Here is a 20151-nt window from a genome sequence, read left to right on the forward strand (position 1 = left end):
ACACATGCTAGGGGTGTCCCTATAAACATACAAGACCCACAATTGACACTGATTACGATTTATACTGTACTTCTGTGTACATCCCTATGCTGCGTCATGTTTGAAAATATAAGTAAGATTAACTAAAAACGCTATCAACAATAAAGAGCAACAACGTGAATGCTGCAGCTCATAGGTTTGTTTTGAGTGTACGGGACGGCTATATGCGGGGAAGGGGAAACACAGACTAACCAAAATGGCTTCAACTTTTTGACATCAAGCCATCTCCTACAATCAAACCTCCTTGGGCCAGATAGCAAAAGGCGAAAGATGTATTCGATCTGAAGAGAAATCAGATTTGATCATGCCGGCTTGGTGGCTCCCGTCTTTAACCTCCGAGTGCTTGGCAGTATCAGCCTTCCTTCAGCCTGGGACCGGACAAATATCAAGTGCGCATGCGCTGAATTATTGAATAGAGGGGAAGGCGGTACTTGCATCCCCGCGGGATTCCCGCAAACGTCGTTCTTTGGCGACCCGCTCTTCGTTGACACAACTTCCTGTTTCCGGCAAGGCGGGATGCCTCAGAGGGAGAGAAGTTGTGTCATAGGGGACTGGGCACAGGAGAAGGAAAGCTGTGGGATTGTTGGTGGGCGACCTCAGGTATGAGTTTGTCGGGGGGGGGGGGGGCGGTGTTGGAGGGACAAGTGCCGGGTCGTGGACGAGGAGGACAGTGGAAACTAGAGGGAGGGATGGCGAATCATGAGGAGGGGAGGTCGTTCCTTTAATCGCATGTAAGGAGGGGGTGCTCGGCGTGTGAGGGTAGCCGAATGCGTGTGACTTGGTATTTTTGGTAGTCCACATAAATGTGCCTAGATAAGTGTTAACCAAAACTACAAAGTGCGATATTCTTAACGGACTAACTTAATACATTTACAAATTAGCTTTTGTGGGTTAATATGCTATTGGTTTTGTTTTACCCATGGTGTATACTACTACTAATCAGCTCTCAAATGCTAGTTAGGAAACGTAGTGAGTTGATCAAGTTCATCTGTATTTTCCCAGGTTCCTAGAAATCTGATCGAACCTTGCTGAGACCACTTTTGCAAAGGTTCCTGTAATTAGACTGAGACAACCAACGTATTTGTCACAGGTCACCTTTTAAAATCCTTGCTAACCAGACTAGCATTCTAAACTATGAAGTCAAACGCAATACATTTTCATTTATAAACTGTTTCCAAGGATGCTTTAATATATTCTTTATATTGAAGTCACTCTAGTGCTGCTTCCAGAATATCTATTGTGAATCTGTAATAGTGGAAAAGTTTTAGTTTAGTGAGTAAAAACTATTTTGTTCAATCAGTTTGATCATGATTGATATTCGAGGTGAAGAGTTGCATTTGATCACTGGGCTTTGATTTATTAAGGATTTTTTTCAATGGGAATAAGTCTGAGGCCTTTGATTAAAGTTCACTAAAGGTTTGCACTTATCGCATGGTAGGGGCAAAAGCCAGTGTGGCAATTGTTTGGGGCATTCCCAGCATCTTTCCTTACAGTTATGTCACAGAAAAACTATATGCTAAGTATTAATGACAGTGTGGATGTACTTTTCTCCTATATAGCGCACTTGTAATAGCGACAGCATGCATTGACTGTGGCCCTGATGCTCAAAATTCCGCTGCTGTACTGAACAGTGTGTCAGAAACAACTCCCTAATACTCAATGCTAATAAGATGCAAATATAGGTGCGCTGTTAGTGTTGAGCATTAGAGAGTTTGCCGGGAGGATTCTGCCTGGTACATGCGCTCAAAAAGTGTGTATGCCTAGTCAAACTGAAACGTCAGAGGGGGAGAAGGATGAGGAAGAGCTGCTGGTTGCTTGTCACTGCTGAAGTTTTGAGCAAGTACTTTCTGCTGTTGTGAGGTAAAGGTTGGCTAAAAGCTGGTTTCAAACGCATTGACATGAAATCGAACAATACCAACCAGAGCATGTGCGAAGTACGGAAGGGCACTATTGCAGAACACCTTTAGATGGCAGAACATCATTTATGTCCCAAACTTCATTGTAGAGGGGAAAATCAATTGTTGCCTCTTGGTGTGCCTCAGCCTTTAAAATTCTGTAAGTTGGAAAATCATTCAGTTAGCTTCCTGACCCCAGTCTACATGTCCTCCTCCTCCCAGTGCTCAGATTGCTTTCCACCAGCTGAGTGTGGCAGCAGCATGGTGAGCACCCGGGTACTTTTGCCTGCAGAACCTTTTTCAGGGTGCCTCAGGATTAGTGTTGCTTCAGCCACCCTAACGCCTGTTCTGAGCTGGTGTTAGGTTTTTGGCAGTAATGGCATTGTCTGAGCATTGGGGTGCATTCCCTACATTACGTGCTGTTAGCGTTGTCCAGGTGAGCTTGTAGTTTCCCACGGTAGGGGCCTTTTGAGCATTGTGTGCTGGTAAACGTTGCCAGTCCAGTTCTAATGGTCTCTAGTTCCCATGTTTACTTCTGAGCATTGGCATATGTGTGCTAACCTGTAGTGCGCAGGTCCATGCACATTTCCCACTTCATAACAGTCTGTACAGTTACTGATTAAACCACTGTTTTACTGCATTTTAGTAGGAGGCCCTTTAATGAACCATTCCCTTGGTTTAGTAATCATTCATCTGTGGCTGTTAAAATGTAGTTTAATCCTTACATGTGCTTTCCTAATGAACTCTTTGTTTACAAATGTTTGTGGTGTTTATTCTTTTTTGTGTTCTTCAATGATCACTTTTTGCATGCTTGTTAAGTCAACGACATTTTCTGATTTGTCTTGCAACATCACTCATTTAGTAAATTTAACAAAGCTGCTGCTTTGAAGATCACTTATCAGGTTCTTGTTTTTTTAACAGTTCATTTGGTTCAGAATTAATATAAGAAGTAGTGTACCTAATGAACTGTTGCAGACAAATACAATATCAAGACTCGGCTAACAGCAACCTTAAGCTTTATTTTATTTCCTAAAAACTGTCCTCATCAGCACAAGTTGTTGGCTTTCAGAGGCTTCATTTTGACATTTTATATGTAACTTTGTGTAGATCTTTTCATATTTAGAAAATTTGGTAATGGCCACTAACAAGACGGCCTTCAGTCCATCTGTAATGGCTGCATCTGCTATGACTAAAGGAAAGAAAATTATCACGGTAAGAACCTAATTTTCCCTTTTAGGTGCTTTGTACATATCCACATAATGTATTCATTTTTGTGCCTCATTGAAAGGCCCTATTTGGTGAGGACAGAATGGAAATAGCTTTTTTTTTTCAAATACCACTAAATATTACTATTGTGCCATTATAGGAATCCTAATTGTTTGAAGAAAGATAGAAATGTGGTCCGAGTCTCGTCTGGGTACCCAATATGTGTATCCTCAGCTCTTGTGTCTTAGAGCTCGAGGGAATAAGACACAGCACTATCAGTCAGGGGGGTCAAAGACAAAAAGTAGATTGTAAAGCACTGTTCAGGGATACTTGTATATATTAGCGCAAAATGATTTAGAATTTGTGCATTGGATATATGGTCACAATTGTAGGTAGCAGCAATTGTTTCACCCAACAGCTATCCTGGCCCCAAAACAAACTAGTTTTCTCACCCAAATAATTACTGTCACACTGTCCAGTGGCCTGTTCGGTGTGCCAAAATTGATAATTCTTCCCCTCTCAATCTTGCTTGTTGTCTCTGATATCTCTGCTGGGGTCTGGAGTTCCTCTTGTTGTCATGGTCTTTCTGGCTGCTCTTCCTTGTTGCTGATTCTTCTGTTGGTATCTCTCTGGTTGCTTTTTCTATTGTAGTCAGAGTTCCTCTGTTTGTGAAGAGATTTTTATGGAAGGTGGCCAGGGCTGATCTTTCTGTTGCAGCCCAGAGTAAGAAATAAGACTTACCAATGGTAGAAAACAACTAGTCTTGACAAGTTTTCTGTAAGCATTGTAGTTCTCCTTCTTGTATTCAGGGTTTACTGTGCTCTTGCAATATATAGGTGAACATTGGCCTAAACCTTAAGTGAACTTTTGGGCTAAAATATTGTACTCCTTTCAACCTGTATCCTTATCAATGCATGCCACCTGGATCCTGTATACAAAGGGGCTCATTTTCAAAGCACTTAGCCTTCCAAAGTTCCATGGTTTTCTATGGAACTTTGGAAGGCTAAGTGCTTTGAAAATATGACTGAAAGCCTCCCTTGCTGATGGGATAAAAGACCTATTTAATGCAAACTTACATTGTTCTTGAAAGGTCTCATCAGGAAGTGTCCAGCTTTGCTACTTCAACGTTCATTATAGCAGATATAGTTCATTCTCTGTGTACTTTAAAGTATGTCTTCATTAAAATGGTCACTTAACCCTCCATTGCCTGCCGCATTGAGCCTGTCATGAGTGGGAAAAAATGCGGGGTACAAATGTAACAAAATATAAAAAAACATAATCTGCTTGGTCTGCTTTCTAGATACTGTCTTAATCATCCTGGATTAGCCAGTATCTGAAAAGTGCATGCATTTCTGTGCAGCTATCCTTGTTTATTGCTTAAAAGACATGTTAATAACTTCTTTTTAAAATGGAAACATATTTCTTGAAAGGGATTTCAGGAGGGAATACTCTCCATCTTTTTCACTATTTAGTATAAATATAGGAAAATTATTAAAGTTCTTCATATTCATCTATTAATTTTTCATATCATGAAGTTGGAAATAAACATACATTGCCAATATTGTAGGCACATATTATAGCAAGACCAAGAATACTGTAATGCTTCTGTATCACTCCATGGCGTTCAGTTCTGGTCACCGTATTTCAAAGATATATAGTGGAATTAGAAAAGGTTAAAAAAGAGCAACCAAAATGATAAAGGGGATGGAACTCTTCCCATATGAGGAAAGGCTAAAGAGGTTAGCGCTCTTTAGCTTGGAAAAGAGACGGCTGAGGGAGGGATATGATTGAGATCTCTAAAATCCTGAGTGGTGTAGAATGAGTAGAAGAGAATTGATTTTTCTTAATCTTTCAAAAAGTACAAAGACTAGGTGACACTCAAGGAAGTTACTTGGAAATACTTTTAAAACAAATAGGAGGAAATATTTTTTCACTCAAATAGTTACGTACTTTGTGGAGGATGTAGTAACAGTGGTTAGTGTATCTGGATTTAGAAATGGTTTGGACAAGTTCCAGGAGGAAAAGTCCATAGTCTATTGAGATAGACATGGGGAAGCCACTTCCTGTCCTGGGATTGGTAGCATAGAATGTTGCTACTGCTTTCTGCCAGGTACTTGTGACGTGGTTTGGCTACTGTTGTAGAAGCAGGATACTGGGTTAGATGGACTGTTGGTCTGACCGAGTATGGCTATTCTTATCTTCTTACACACATCAAGTAGTAGTCTCCATTTGAGACTTTCCTACACAATCGACTGGCTTAGATTACGATGGGGCTGCTCTACTGGAACGTAGGTTCCAGGAATTATTTATCACTTCTGAGCAGGGTCATAATTATATTTAAATAAACCATAACTTTTTCAACAACTGCAAGCTGGATGTGTGGCCCTTGGACTAGGTTCAAGCTATATGTTGGGGAGGGGGGTCTCTCTTATTACCCTTGGCTCCCCTGCACCCCTCTATCTGTTCATTTCCCAGGTCTTTTAATTCATTGTACCAGCACCCAAACTTTCTCAAATCTTTCCCCTATATTAGTGGATATCCCAAAAAACCTGACTGGTTGGGGTGCTTCCAGGACCAGGTTTGGGAATCACTGCCCTATATCCTTTGCTATAGAGTCATTCCGTGTCAAGTGGACCAATTTTAAAGGTCGTCCCCACCTCACCATCTCAGATTTTGATGAAATTTGGTACATAGTTTCTTTATGATAAAAAACTAAGCTGTGCAAAACTTTAGTTCAAAAGACTAAAAATTGGAGGTTCTAGGGGACCTCAAGTAAAGGGTTGCAAAATGTCGCCTGAGCAAAAATGACATTTTGGGCCAACTTCCAGAAGCTGTAAAACTGGAAGTTTTAGTAGTACAAGGGGGATATTTGGAGAACCTGCACTACTTTTAGGGCTTAATGAACTGGCAAAACCCCATGTTCCTAGTCCTCTTACGTTTTGAATGGTTTAGGCTCAAACTTTGCCAAAAAAACGGCAAAAATCAATTTACAGCGATGTTGAGGCTGCTGTAGTTTCTAAACTAGTTGGCCTTTCAGGTTGATTTTTGGTAGGTGTACTAAATGCACGGCTGTAATGAGGCATTCCAATTTGCAGCACTTTCCTTCAAGTGGTTGAAAAATTATAAGCGTTCAAAGTGGTATAAAAAGCATTTTTGCCCATTTTGGGCTATCTTTGATGCCCTTGATCTCCAGTGGGACAGCTTCAATATTCTTTCTTTTAGCACCATTAGAAAGAGCAGATTTCCTTCTATCAGAATATGTAGTTTTCAATTTGGAGTCTCTCCATATAAGGATTGCAAAAAAAGTGTTTTTTGGCCAGTATTGTTGAATGATAGATGAAACGGATATAGGGCCCATCAATGTTTCTAATTGCTGTATAAGTCACTCAGTTGCTTTAAGCATGCGTTGGTCCATGGTGGCTATGCCACTACCAATTCAATAGGAAGTGGCAACCTCATCGCCAAGAGGTCACGCCCGATAGCAAGGCAAGTCCAGCCACTTGGCACAGGTTCCCAAGCCTGAAGGTGGGCATCTTACTTGAGGTTCCCAAGCCTCATTTGGTTGTCTTTGCCTAGTTTCTCAAGCCTAATGGGGGGTGTCTTAATGGTTCCCAAGTAAAACCTCAGTGCTGAAGTGACAAGAATTTTCACTGATAAGTTTCACTGCTGTTTCTGGAATGTATACTGTCGTCCAAGTGTGTAGTTGCTGGTACTGGAAGAACTGCTAGAATATGCTGTTCAGAAATCCAACAAGAATCTCTTCTGCTAGGCCAATGAAATGATCGTGCAGGCCCGCATGGATGCATAAAGTTGACCAAGGCATCATGTTCTTCAAATGATGTGTCACAGACATTGCCAATCCACCATTTGTTGTCATAAACACAGGCAACATACTGCCCAGGCTGAAGTTGAGACACATTTATGCCAGGTACACTCACTGGGTCATCCGACTGACAAAGTTTGACAACAAATGAGGAGGAATCATTTGACATTCTACTGACTGAAATTTGGTTCAAGTCAATGGGAATAAACTGGTGATTTAGTTCCAGCAACTGTGGAAGCTTTACTGAATCTTTCCTCTTGTGCAGATCTTGAAGATTCAATTTCATCCTTGGAAACAAAAAGAACTTGATTTTATTTATTTTTTGATCACAAAATTCAAACAAGCCTTGTGCTGTGAGAATTTGGCTATTTTTAGGTCGTTGCAAACTAGCCTGAGCAGCTAGTCGCTTGTTGTACCACCTATGGCATCACATGGTGACTTGCCATGGCTTCTGCCAAAGAAATTCCACTGTGCACTTATTCCAAATTCTGTTTGATGATAGCACAAGTTGGCAAAGTTTTTGAAGTTCTTGTATTGTGCAGCTGAGCCATCACTAAAGTATGTTACATATTTTATTTCTCCAATTTGCTTTTCAAGAACGCGATTAATTTTTCCAAGAATGCATGTACAGCAACTGCATCATGCCGCAAGCTGTCACTTATTATGCAAACACTTATGCACTGAATTTCACTTGAAGCATCACGGAAGTACCCAACAAATGGATGCAGTGTAGCTTGACTGTTTTCCCAGTGGAAACCTTGAACAGCATCTTGGACAATAAAGGAGTAGTTTTCAGCAAAGTCCAAGAGAACAACAATTTCACAAGGATTTAGGTTTTCTTTAAGTATTGTGTCTGATGTTTGGAAATGTAATGGTGAATTGACAGGTTTGAAACTTTCAATGCAAGCTCAGATACAAAATCATCAACATACATTTGTTTGGTCTCCAGTGTGGTGCGATCTGTATGAACCCACTGCTTAAACTCGATTGTTTCACCTGGGTCAGCATCAATGAACACTTCTGTCAGGTAATTTTCAAGCACATCTTTACCTGGACATATTTCACACCTGTGAAGCATGCATTCTTTGCATTCCAAATTGCACACAGTTTTAGCCATCAGTGCTTTGTAATCTTCGTTCAGCAGATGGCTTCCAGCAAGCATAAGCTTCACATTTTGATGAATGACACAAACACACACTGAATGCATACCAGATGAGCCAACAGTGACACACCATTTTGGCCTTAGCTCACAAAATTTGGAAAAACCCACTTCTGGCCCATTTCGAGTACGATATGCAACATACATTTCTTTTAGATTGCTAAACAGCAAGTGCTTTTGCATTTGAATTTTTTCAGTGCCAGTTCTGATAGAGACAAAATCTTTTTTCCCTAGGCACAGTCTACTGAATTCATCATCTTCAAAAAAGCCAAGAATTTTTTTTCTGTTTCTTCTGGTAAAACTTTACCTTTCTTCTTGTCTGGTTTTGCCAGAATTCCACAAACTGATTTCAGATTTCTTGCTTTTTTAACCCATTCTAGTTGAAACCATGAATTCTGAGGCAGTTCTTTGAATAGACCAGCTGTTTGGTGCTAAAGTTAGTATTGCAGTTTTTCTGCATGATTTGCTGAAACTTGGACTTTGTTTTTCAACTCGTTTAGCAGGTCATCATAATCAGAACATTTGTCACATTTCTGACTGGTAGAATGTCTAAGCCACCAGCAACTGCAAGATGATGACTCTCAAAGTATTTTGCACTCGCCTGATTTTGCGCTTGGTGTAGCCTCGTACATCACGCTTGCTGACTTTTTTGAACTTTAATGGAGAAAAACCAAGAGATGTCAAACTTGTGTTCAACTTGCCAGAAATGTCACTGTGTTCATCATCTGCTGCTGTTGATGGTGATAAAGAATCAGCAGCTCTGTTACTGACGTCTTTTCGACAAGATGGACATAGTTTCTGACCCGGCACAAATATTTTGCTTGTTAAGGCCTTTAGCTGGGCTGCTAGTGTGTCATCCAGCACTCTTAAGCCCCTTTTTGCATTATGACCACCTTTGGAAAATGGGTTACAGCAGGTTCTTTGCAAAAATTCAAACTTTTTCAACAGTAAGGATTCATGATGAAGGCAAATAGTTGATCCAGCATAGAAAAGTTGACCAGAATGCTCTTGTAACAACTTCTGTTGATCAGGCAGAAGCTCTTCAATTAATTTCAAACCTTTATTTTTATTGTATGTCAGTAAATGACACTCTGATGTACTTGAACAGCCAACTGAGCAAAGTGGAAATTCATCTGATCTTTCTGGATCCATTGATGACCATTAGCATCAGTTCAACAAACGCGTTTATTCTTGCAATCAGGTTTTCAATGGGTAAAATTTTACTTCAGTCTAAAGTGATTAATATCTTCATTTGTGGCATTTAATTCAATATAAATGAGCCTGTCGGTGCAGGTGCGAGTTTCTTCAACAAGAAGTAGGTATACAATGGTTTCCACCCTATTTTTTAGTTTACTTGAACACAGTTTTATAACATAATATTTAAAGAAAACTTCTTTAGCCAGTTAGACTTGGCCAATTATGATTGGTGAACCCTGTTGCAAGGCAGAATTGTTTGTTTCATTGCCCAATTGTATGCTTCTGGTACCTCCTGGCTCCTGAGTGTCTGTTGCTAGGCTTACTTTGATGCCTACAGTTCACTAAGAGGTCAAACTGTAGCAAGGGTGAAGAAACACCAGCAACAGACACTCAGACGCCTTGCAACAGGGTCCACCAATCATAATTGGCCAAGTCGGTCATCCTAACTGACTGCAGTTTTCTTTAAACCTGTCATGAAACCTGGCCTCATCCTTCCACATCCTAAAAAACATTCCTGTTTTTTAGTTTTCTTGAATACAGTTTTATAACATAATGTGTTCTTTATTTTAAAAAATGGTGCTTTTTGAAAGAAGAATCACTTTTACTACACTTGTATCAAGGGTGTAGTGAAGAAATCACAGGCTGCTGCCCGCAAACATTTGAGGGCATTTTTGCAATCCTTATATGATGAGACTCCAAAATGAAAACTACATATTCTGATAGAAGGAAATCTGCTCTTTCTAATGGTGCTAAAAGAAAGAATATTGAAGCTGTCCCACTGGAGATCAAGGGCATCAAAGATAGCCCAAAATGGGCAAAAATGCTTTTTATACCAACTTTGAACGCTTATAATTTTTCAACCACTTGAAGGAAAGTGCTGCAAATTGGAATGCCTCATTACAGCCGTGCATTTAGTACACCTACCAAAATCAACCTGAAAGGCCAACTAGTTTAGAAACTACAGCAGCCTCAACATCGCTGTAAATTGATTTTTGCCGTTTTTTTTGGCAAAGTTTGAGCCTAAACCATTCAAAACGTAAGAGGACTAGGAACATGGGGTTTGCCAGTTCATTAAGCCCTAAAAGTAGTGCAGGTTCTCCAAATATCCCCCTTGTACTACTAAAACTTCCAGTTTTACAGCTTCTGGAAGTTGGCCCAAAATGTCATTTTTGCTCAAGCAACATTTTGCAACCCTTTACTTGAGGTCCCCTAGAACCTCCAATTTTTAGTCTTTTGAACTAAAGTTTTGCACAGCTTAGTTTTTTATCATAAAGAAACTATGTACCAAATTTCATCAAAATCTGAGATGGTGAGGTGGGGACCCCTGGTCCACTTGACACGGAATGACTCTAATAGCTGTGTGCCTTTCCATCTCCAATGTCTGCCACACTTTCATTTTAGAGATCCAGATACTTATAGTTTAGTTCCACTCAGAGATGTATGCTGTTGAAACAGGTGGGAAATCAGGAGACGAAAGGCAAATTTTGGTTCCAAACAAGGCAACTTTATTGCTAGCAAGTGAACAGCACCGAGTAGCCTCGGGACACTGTGTGTCATAAATCATCTGACACTTACATTTATACTTCCCTACTGGGCCTGCGCATTTGGCCCCTTACACGTCACAACCGACATGCGCAGTAAACATTTGTAGTTCTTACAGTACAAAATTGTAGTCCCAGTACGTACACATGTCATAACACTGAAATGATACTGGCAAGAAAAACGAAACTTAGCAGCTTATTCTTCACACACACACAATGCTCCTTTCTAGCACAGGAGATAAGGTTCGGCTCAGGAATGCAGGGGGGTGTCAGCACCCTCCAAGGTCGTCTATTCAGATGGCGTTGCTACAGGCAAGCTGGTCTTGTATAGGCCTTGCTAACTACTGTTACAAGCTATATGTCTAATAGCCCTGCATTCTGTGTTTTCATTAGTAAACAGCAACTTCTTTCATTAGTAAACAGTAAAACTGGATAAGGCACAAATGTCCAGTGCAGTAATAAGGTGTGGCTAAACAGCCAAAAGCAGAGGTAGAGTCCATAAGTATAAGTCCATCAGTAGGAACAAAACATGAGGTTGTCCTGTTGCTCAGTAGTATGCATAGTATTCGAACAGTATCCGGCGGCCCACTCCTTCATTCCCCCCTTTTGATACTTGAACATCCATTCTGGTGGAGAGTATCACCTCCATGAACCCTGAAAAGGAAAGAAAGGACAAGGATAGTTAGCGAGGGAGGCAACAAGCGAGCCCTAAGCCCTTGCGCAGCCGTTGGTTGCTTCGCCGGGTTTGAGACGGAGGGCCCCTAGTGGATTCCCCCCGCCCTTTGTAGCCGGTCTTATGCTGCACAAGGGTAATGGCCCATTAAGTGACTTAGGGGGTTCAAAGTGCACATCAGCCACAAGGTGCTTCGTCGTAAGCTTCATCAGACTGGGGAATGGGGGAGTACATCTGGAGAGCCATAAGCTGGGCAGCAGCACGGCGATCAGCGATGCTTTCCATGGTGGAGCGGAGACACCTGAAAACTAAGGGGAGAGACAAAGGTATTAATAGGCAGGACAGCAAAAACAGGCCACCCATGACGAGGAGGCCTTGCAGGCTCCCGGAGGTTGGGAGCCAGCTGGTGAGGGAGGAAGTCCAATCCCACGCACTGTTCCAGGTCTGGACGGGGACGTGGGCTAGTTTGACCATCCGGTCAGTTATTTCTCTGATGACATGGCTCTGGTCATCAATCTGTAAGCAGCAATTACTGAGGTTAAACTTGCCACACACCCCGCCCTCCTGGGCTAAGAGGTAGTCAAGAGCCAAGCGATTTTGGTAAACGGCGGTAATGAGTTTAGTGTTCTGTCGAGCTAGGATATTGAGGGCAAGGGCCGAATCGTTGGTAAGGATTTCGAGTACGGCCTGTAGGCGAATAATGCGATTCAGCATGTAGATAGGGGTGCGGTACCCGTATGTACCATCTTCAGCCCATGTGGCCGGTCCATAGTAATGAATGATACGTTCAGGCGGCCACTCGTTGTCCTTCCAGTCTCCAATTTGGACTTTGGGCTTGATGATTGGGAAAGACCGTTTTTGTCGGGCAGGGTTATCAGGCCCCTTTTCCACGTATAGGGGGATACCCAAAGTTTCGCCGACTTGTATGGGCAGAAGGAAAAAACTAGGTCGGACCGTGCCCAAGAGACAGGTACCGTACCAGCGGGTCGGGAGTTGTTCATAGGCCCTGCGTCCGCAGATATAGTAGTAGCCCGCCGGGGCTACCCACTTGAGGGAGGCGTTCCCTCCGTATGTCCATGTCGTGTTCAAGGTAGGTTCTGTCCAGATAGGCTCCGGGGCGGGCAGGTTGTCCGTTTGCCACCAGGTCGTCCGGCTGCCATTATACTGAAGAACCCCCGTACAAGCAGAGTCTCCCACTGGTACAGAGTAACGCTTCGATGGCGCTCGACTAGCGCAGAGGGTACCTATGATATTTGTTCTCAGGGCCCATTCATACGGCTTCGGCCGCTGGGGAAAGGTAATGTTGGTGGTGTTGAGTGCATCCCATGTTTGCTGTCGGATCTCTCTCGCTTCCCAAGGCCATTGTTCACCCATGTCGGTGCCTCCACAGACGAAACAGTTGGCAATTCCCAGGGAGAGGGCAATGTTTTCCGCCAAGTTGAGAAACATATTCCGGGCTTCTGGGGAAATGGGGAATTTAGTCTCAGTGTGTTCAGCACGGGCGATCTCATCGAATACGTCTTGGTAGCCAACGACAGTAGTCTGATAGTGCGTAGGAGGCTTAGTTTCGAGGCTCTGATATATGGTAATATATGTCAACGGATCCATTCCTCCGCCGTCAATGCCGAGGCCCCACGTCCCTCTCCATGGCACGTCGTGTCCTCGAATGGGCCAGTCTAGGGAGACATAGTTACCAGAACCTCGACGAAACTCGCCCAGGCCGGTGCATCCGGCATATCCTCCTCCCGTATAAGCACATACTCGGTCCCAACCCGAGGCTCGAGTGTCGCCGGCGCATGGGAGCCAAACCCACGGGGAGCAGCATCTCATGTCTGGACTGAAGGGGCAGACATACTTGTGGTCATTAACGTATGCCTCTCGCCAACTCTGGCTGCCACACTTGCGAGACCAAGGGTGTTTGTCCATGGCGGCACAGACGTCGAAGGTGAGGGTTGCTACAGTTTGGATGCCACCAACAAGGATGCGAGTGGAATTTATGTAATACAGAATGCCATCTCCCTCTACTCCCGGAGGTCCGGCCACATACGCAGGGAGTCCAACGCTGAGGGTGATATTGTAGTATCTCGGCTTGGTAGGGCTATGGCAGATAGTGAGATTTCCTTGGAGGCATCTGTGGAACTGTTGGAGGCCATTCGGAGTGATGAGGGCACAAGTCGGGAGAAGCCGGCAATCGCCTTCCGGGGGCTGCGTCTGGTGAATGAGGGTAGTGACTAGGTGATATCCTCCCTCTATACGGTGACGCACAAGACGCAAACATTCAGTGCAATTCAGGCTCAGGGTGGCAGGATAGCTCGGCACTGCACACAGGAGAAGGAAGATGGTTAGCATTATATATGTGGTGGAAGGTATCCGAGCTTTTGCAGCAAGAAGATAATGAGGCCCACGATGAAGGCTGCGATAAAGAGAGAGCCAAAAACGCAGTGGGTCCAGAAACTGAGTTCCTGTTGCTGGGCAGGCATGAATCTGGTGGTTCACGTCTTTCTTAGAGTCAGCCGTAATGGAGCGTCAGGATGTTGGTGCGCAGTCCAACGCTTCAGGGTGCTGCTAGTGGGAGCAGCAGGTTTCAGTCGGGTCCAATGTATCCACACTGGGCTTCCTGCAATTTTAACAGCGGTTGAGGTCGTTAGGAGAACAAGGGAGGGCCCCTTCCATTTGGGCTTTAGGCAGTCAGATTCATCCCACTCTTTTACCCAGACCTCGTCTCCCACCCTGAACCTGTGCGTAGGACTGGTGAGGACCAAGGGAGCTACTCTTTCAGTGTACTGCTGTATGTCTTGCACTACCTGGTGTAAGGCTCTCATCTGTTTCACTAAGGAACTCTCACCCTGTATCTGCAAGGAGTCGGGAAAGGAGGGTAGTGGTGGTGGCCTAGCATACATCATCTCGTAAGGAGTAAGGCCGGTAGCCTTGGGGGTACACCTAAGATGCAGCAAGGCCAGTGGAAGCAGGTCGGGCCATTTGGCTTTTGCTTCTTGGCATAGCTTGGCTAGCTGGTTCTTCAGGGATCGGTTAGCCCTCTCCACTACTCCACTGCTTTGGGGTCTCCAGGCACAATGCAACTTCCAATCGAGGCCCAGTCTGGTACTGAGCTGTTGTGTTACTTCGCTAGCGAAGGCGGGACCGTTGTCAGAGTTTATTTGCTTGGGTAGGATTTGATGAAGCAGTAGGGAGGTAACTTCTTTAGCCATCTCCGTTCTAGTGGGCTGGGCTTCAATCCATCCGGTGTAGGTACACACGGCGACGAGGATAGCTTTATATCCCCGTGCTGGGGGCATATGCGTGAAATCAATCTGGCACACGTGGAAAGGGCTGGTGCCTCGGAGAACATGTCCTGGCATAGGGCCGGGCCCCGTTCGAGGGTTGTTCCGGGCACAAGTCGCGCATCGGCTGGAAGCGTTTTTGGTCCACAGGGATAGTTTGTTGATGTAGTAGGTCTTCTCAAGTAAGCGCCCCAGGGCGTCCCTTCCCAGGTGGGTGCGGTCGTGAGCCTCCTTGGCCACCGTCCAGGCCAAGGCTTCGGGTATCCATATGCGCCCATCCTGTAGTATCCACCAGCCATTGCGTGACTGTAGACCCTCTTGTTGGGCCCATTCCGTTTCTTGGGGGGTGTAGATAGGGGTCTCCGTAGGGAGCTGGACGACGAGTACGGGGTCAGGAGGGTGAGAGGAGTAGGGGAGCTGACTTGCCCTTTTTGCAGCGTCGTCTGCCCGCTGATTTCCCCGGGCGATAGGGTCCGTTCTTCCAGTGTGGGCCCTGCAGTGCATCACAGCCACCTTCTTCGGCTTCCATACTGACTCGAGTAATTGGCAGATCTCAGCGGCATTTGCAAGTCCTTTCCCTTCAGCTGTCAGAAATCCCCTCTCCTTGTACAAGGCTCCGTGCACCTGGAGGGTGAGGAAAGCGTATTTGGAGTCGGTGTAAATGTTGACAACTTTTCCTTCAGCCCACATAAGGGCTTTGGTGAGGGCAATCAGTTCCGCTTTTTGGGCTGACGTCCCGGGCGGCAGAGCCATAGCTTCAATCACATGGTCCTCCGACACGACGGCATAGCCAGCTCTTCGGATTCCCTCTATCACCTGGCTGCTTCCATCGGTGAACAGGGTGATGCCTCCTTGCCAGGGTTGATCCTTGAGGTCAGGTCTACTGGAATGCACAGTGGCCATTACTTCTTCACAGTCGTGGAGTGGCGATTCGGGGGCTGGAAGGAGAGTGGCCGGGTTGAGGTTGGTCGTGTCCAAGATCCGCACCTCCGGATTCTCGCACAAGAGGGCTTGGTATTTAACCAACCGGGAGTTGGTCATCCATCTGGGTCCGTGACTCTCGAGTAGGCCGCGGATGGCGTGGGGTGTGGTCACAAAAAGTGTTTGGCCGAACGTGAGTTTATTGGCCTCGTGTATCAGGAGACAGGCCGCTGCAATGCTTCGGAGACAGCCCGGCCATCCTCGTGCCACGTTGTCCATGCTCTTGGAGAGGTATGCTACAGGGCGTTGCCAGGTGCCGACCAATTGGGTGAGGACTCCAAGTGCCAATCCCTTCTTTTCGTCGATGAACAAGTGGAACGGCTTAGTCACATCTGGCAGTCCGAGCGCTGGTGGGGCCGCAAGGGCATCCTTAAGGTCCTGAAGGGCTTTCAGTTCGCTTTTCTCCCACCGGAGATCTTGGCCCTCGAGTTCAGGCCCCTTCAGTTTGGCATACAGACTGTGGGTCAGGATAGCAAAATTGATGAACCAAATCCGGCAATATCCAGCGGCTCCGAGGAGTGCCCGTAATTCCTTCTTATTTGCAGGAGTGGGTTGGTTGCGGATAGCTTGGGTGCGGGGGGTACCGAGCCTGCGGGTCCTTCTCGGAGGCGGAACCCAGGTATTCGACTTCGATCTCGCATATCTGGGCCTTCTTGCGACTGGCCCGGTACCCCTGGGCTTCCAGGGTTTTCAAGAGGTAAAGGGTAGCTTCTGCACAGTCCGTGTACGTTTCACGGGCCACCAACAGGTCATCCACGTATTGGACGACCGGCCCATACTCGTCCTGATACGTCTTCAGGTCCTGAGCGAGTTGGTCGCCGAAGAGGGTGGGGGAATTCTTGAACCCCTGGGGAAGCCGGGTCCACGTATATTGCTGCTTGGTTCCCGTCTGTAAGTCTTCCCACGTGAAGGCAAACAACTTCTGGCTGTCGGCAGCAAGAGGGATGGAGAAGAAGGCGTCCTTCAGATCAATGACACTGTACCACTTGGTCTGAGATGGCACTTGGGCTAGGATGGAGTAGGGGTTTGGTACGAGGGCAACTATATCGGCTACCTGGTTGTTGACTTCCTCAGGTCCTGGACGGGTCTGTATTCGGATGTTCCTGGCTTCTTAACGGGCAACAATGGGGTATTCCATGCGGATCTAATTGGTTTAAGGACCCCTTGTTGGAGGAGTTTCTGTAGGTGAGTTTGCATACTATGCCGAGCTGCATAGGGGATGGGTATTGTCCTTGTTAACCACTTGAGCATTCGGTTTGAGCTCAATCCAGATGGGGATAGCGTTAACGGCCAGTCCTCCTGGGTTCGCTTCTGCCCATACATCAGGCACCGCATCCATTATGGCTCGCCTCTGCTGGGCGAAAGGGGTGTTCTGGTTGTAATGGCAGTCGCCAGGTCCTACAGTTGGGGGAACGTGTAGTCTCCATTCTTCTCTCACTGGGCAGATAAGTGTTACTGGCCGATCTTCGAACTGAGCTTCCACTTCACCCGTGGTCTTGAACTTCAAGGTGGCCTGGAGCTTACAGAGTAGGTCTCGACCGATCAAGGGGACTGGGCATCCGGGGATGTGTATAAACTGGTGAGACACCATCGTCCCTCCAATCTGGACTTGGCGTTCCTTGAGGAGGGGGGCTGCAAGGGATTTCCCGGAGGCTCCCACAATCGGTATAGTTTCTTTCGTGGCTGGGGCTATGGCAGTGGTGATAACAGATCGCTGGGCCCCCGTGTCTAGTAAGGCCTTCATAGACTCTGTCCCCACCCGAATTTCCACCAGAGGGTCAGTGGGGACTCTGCCCTCCCGGTTCCTTCATGCTGTGCTATCTCGGGTAGCGTCCACAGCCATTTGCCATTTCCCTCCGGTCATCCCGTCCTCTATCTCTTCGGCCCCTTCCCCGGCCTCGTCTGGGGCCCTGTATGGTCGCCCGTCTCCTCCTCCCTCTGCCGGTCCCCTGGTTCCTCTTCTCTCGGGCTGTCCCGTGTTTCCTCTGGACAATCAGCCCCCAGTGTCCTTCTTTTCGACATTTGCACACTGGTTACGTCCTAAGGGGGACCGTGCCTCTCTTGTCTTTCTGCCCCTCCCCCTTTGTCTAGCCTCAGGCGTTCCTCCAGTACCGTGGCCACACATCTGCCTTTTCCCGCATCCGCCTGGTCGATTCTTTTTGGCTCCACCTTCTCCTCCTGGTCGCGATATCCGAATACGCGATCAGCTATAGCTTTCAGTGGCTGAGGCTCATCCCTTCGAACCCCTCCGTTCTCTGTAGCTTTCTTCGTATATCCGGTGCTGACTGGCTAACAAAACTCATAACCACGGTTGGGAGGTTCTTAGGGTCTTCGGGATTTATCGGGCTGTGCCTTCTGAATGCTTCCATAAGTCGTTCAAGGAAGTCCCCTGACTCTCGTCTTTGTTGGACTACACTGTGGATTTTTCCCATGTTGGTAACCTTCTGCTTCCCCTTCTTTAAGGCGGCCAGGTACGCCTGCTGGTATCGGCGGATAAAGGTTTGGCCTTCGGCGGTTCGTAGTCCCACGTGGGAGCAGCGATGGGCGCCTCCGTTTCTATTAGGTTCTGTAAGTTGGCATGGGCCGGATTCGCATCCCGGACGGCTTGTTCCATATTTGTTGTAGAAGGCGGCGTTCTTCAGTGGTCGGATGTGGGCGCTCAACTGCCTAAGGTCTGCCCAAGTCGGATTATAACTGTATATAATGCCTTCCACCAGCTCTATCAACTGCTCGGGTTCTGGTCGTAGGACGGCCCATGGAATTTCCAGTTATACAAATCGCACTTGAGAAGGGAACGTGGCTGTAAACTGTTGATTCAATGGGCTGACCCCCCCCTTCCGCCGGGTTAGGGGTATAGGTGGTGGACTGTCGAACTGGGAATAGTTGGCGGCCTCCCCTTCTACCTCGCAGGGAGGGCATTTCGCGGACATCGATTGGGGGAACCGAGTATGTTCTTCACAACCCGTTTACCTCTTCCGTGTGGTTGCGAGGCCAGGTGACTCAGGTGAGGCTGGGTGGGACGTCTCCCCAGCCATCCGACTCTGACCCGGAAGTCTCGGCGTCAGCGGGCCTTCTGCTAGGCCCGTAAGGTCAGGGTATATAGGAGCATATGGCGGCGGCGCAATGTCGTCTTCGTATGCTTCCGCCGTAGCAAGTATCGGGGCTTTTTGGAGGCTTCTTCTCGGCCGAACCCTGAACTTTCCCTGCGGTTTTCTTTGGGGGTCTCGTTCTAGAAAGTGTGTTGGTAGTACTAGGCGTAGTTCCTGTCTTGACAATGGTAGCAGGGGGCGTGGTCTCAGTGGTTTCTACGCTAGGGGCGGTCGGCGTTATGGGGCGGTCCCTGCTGCCTTCTGAACGCAGCGGTTGCCGGGCTTTGAGAGCGAAGGCATGGGTCGGCAGGGCTTTAAGTTTGGTTTTCCGTCCCTTTCTCTGCTTTAACCACCATGAGGGCGGCTTTTTCTACCTTCCGTTGGCCCAAGCCGGCGGATCCCGGACTACATCCAACCATGCTTGGATGTACGGAATGTCTCGGGACAGCCTGGGTTTCCCTCGACTATAACGATATTCATGACCGCCCGCCACTTTTTCATACTCGAATGACCCTCCCGGGGGCCATTCAGCAATTCCTAGCCCTGGCCACATAAATTGACATCTCTGTATCATCCCGGCCCTGCTACATTTATCCTGGTCGAACACTTCGCTAAAGTGTTCTGTCATTAAATCTAACGGTTGAAGACCCACCCCCGCCCATCCTAACCTGAGTGCCAAAGGACAGGTGACGGACAAAGGGGAAAGGGGCGGTGGAGGAGTAAGGGGTCTCGTTCCACCAGATACAAAAGGGTCAACACTCGGCCTGACCGGACGCGGTCGCCCGGCCTGGAACTGCAAGCCCATCCACACACTTTCATACACCACAAGAAACCCCCCCGTTCGTTCGCCGCTCGGTTTCGTCGCCAGAGCCTAGTGAGTTTCGGGACCTAGTCGTACCAATAGTCCGTATTAGTCACTGGCTAAAAGAGGGTGATCACGCCTCTTCTTCGGTCCTTACTGGGCCGGTCACTACGTAGAGTATACTCGCCTGTCCGCCGTGTTCGCAGGCCGCGCCGTCGTACGCGCCTCTCCAGAGAGGAAAAAAGAAAAAGGAAAAGGTGCCTTGCCAGAACCACACAGCCCCCCTACAGTCAGGCAGAGTTGATCGACCCTCCTCCGGGAGATGGACGCTGAAATCAGCGGTGGCCACTCACACCTTCTCAGGTGGGGGTCGATGACCCGATCCGACCGCAGTGGGGGAGGGGAAGAATATAATCCGATCCCCTTTCTACTTCTGTCCCATCTGGGTCGCCAATGAAACAGGTG

The 20151-nt window shown here is 46.8% G+C and overlaps 1 protein-coding gene across 1 annotated transcript in view; it reads left to right on the plus strand.

Moving 5' to 3' along the window:
* The first annotated feature begins 524 nt into the window (after positions 1-524).
* The window catches only part of CUL2 (cullin 2), a 419462-nt gene continuing 399835 nt past the window's right edge, over positions 525-20151 (plus strand). Inside the window, exon 1 of the mRNA XM_030199038.1 lies at positions 525-639. The gene's annotated coding sequence lies outside the window, so the exon portion shown is untranslated. The remainder of the gene's footprint in view (positions 640-20151) is intronic.

This window comes from Microcaecilia unicolor, chromosome 1 (assembly GCF_901765095.1).
Source record: "Microcaecilia unicolor chromosome 1, aMicUni1.1, whole genome shotgun sequence".
Taxonomy (NCBI): domain Eukaryota; kingdom Metazoa; phylum Chordata; class Amphibia; order Gymnophiona; family Siphonopidae; genus Microcaecilia; species Microcaecilia unicolor.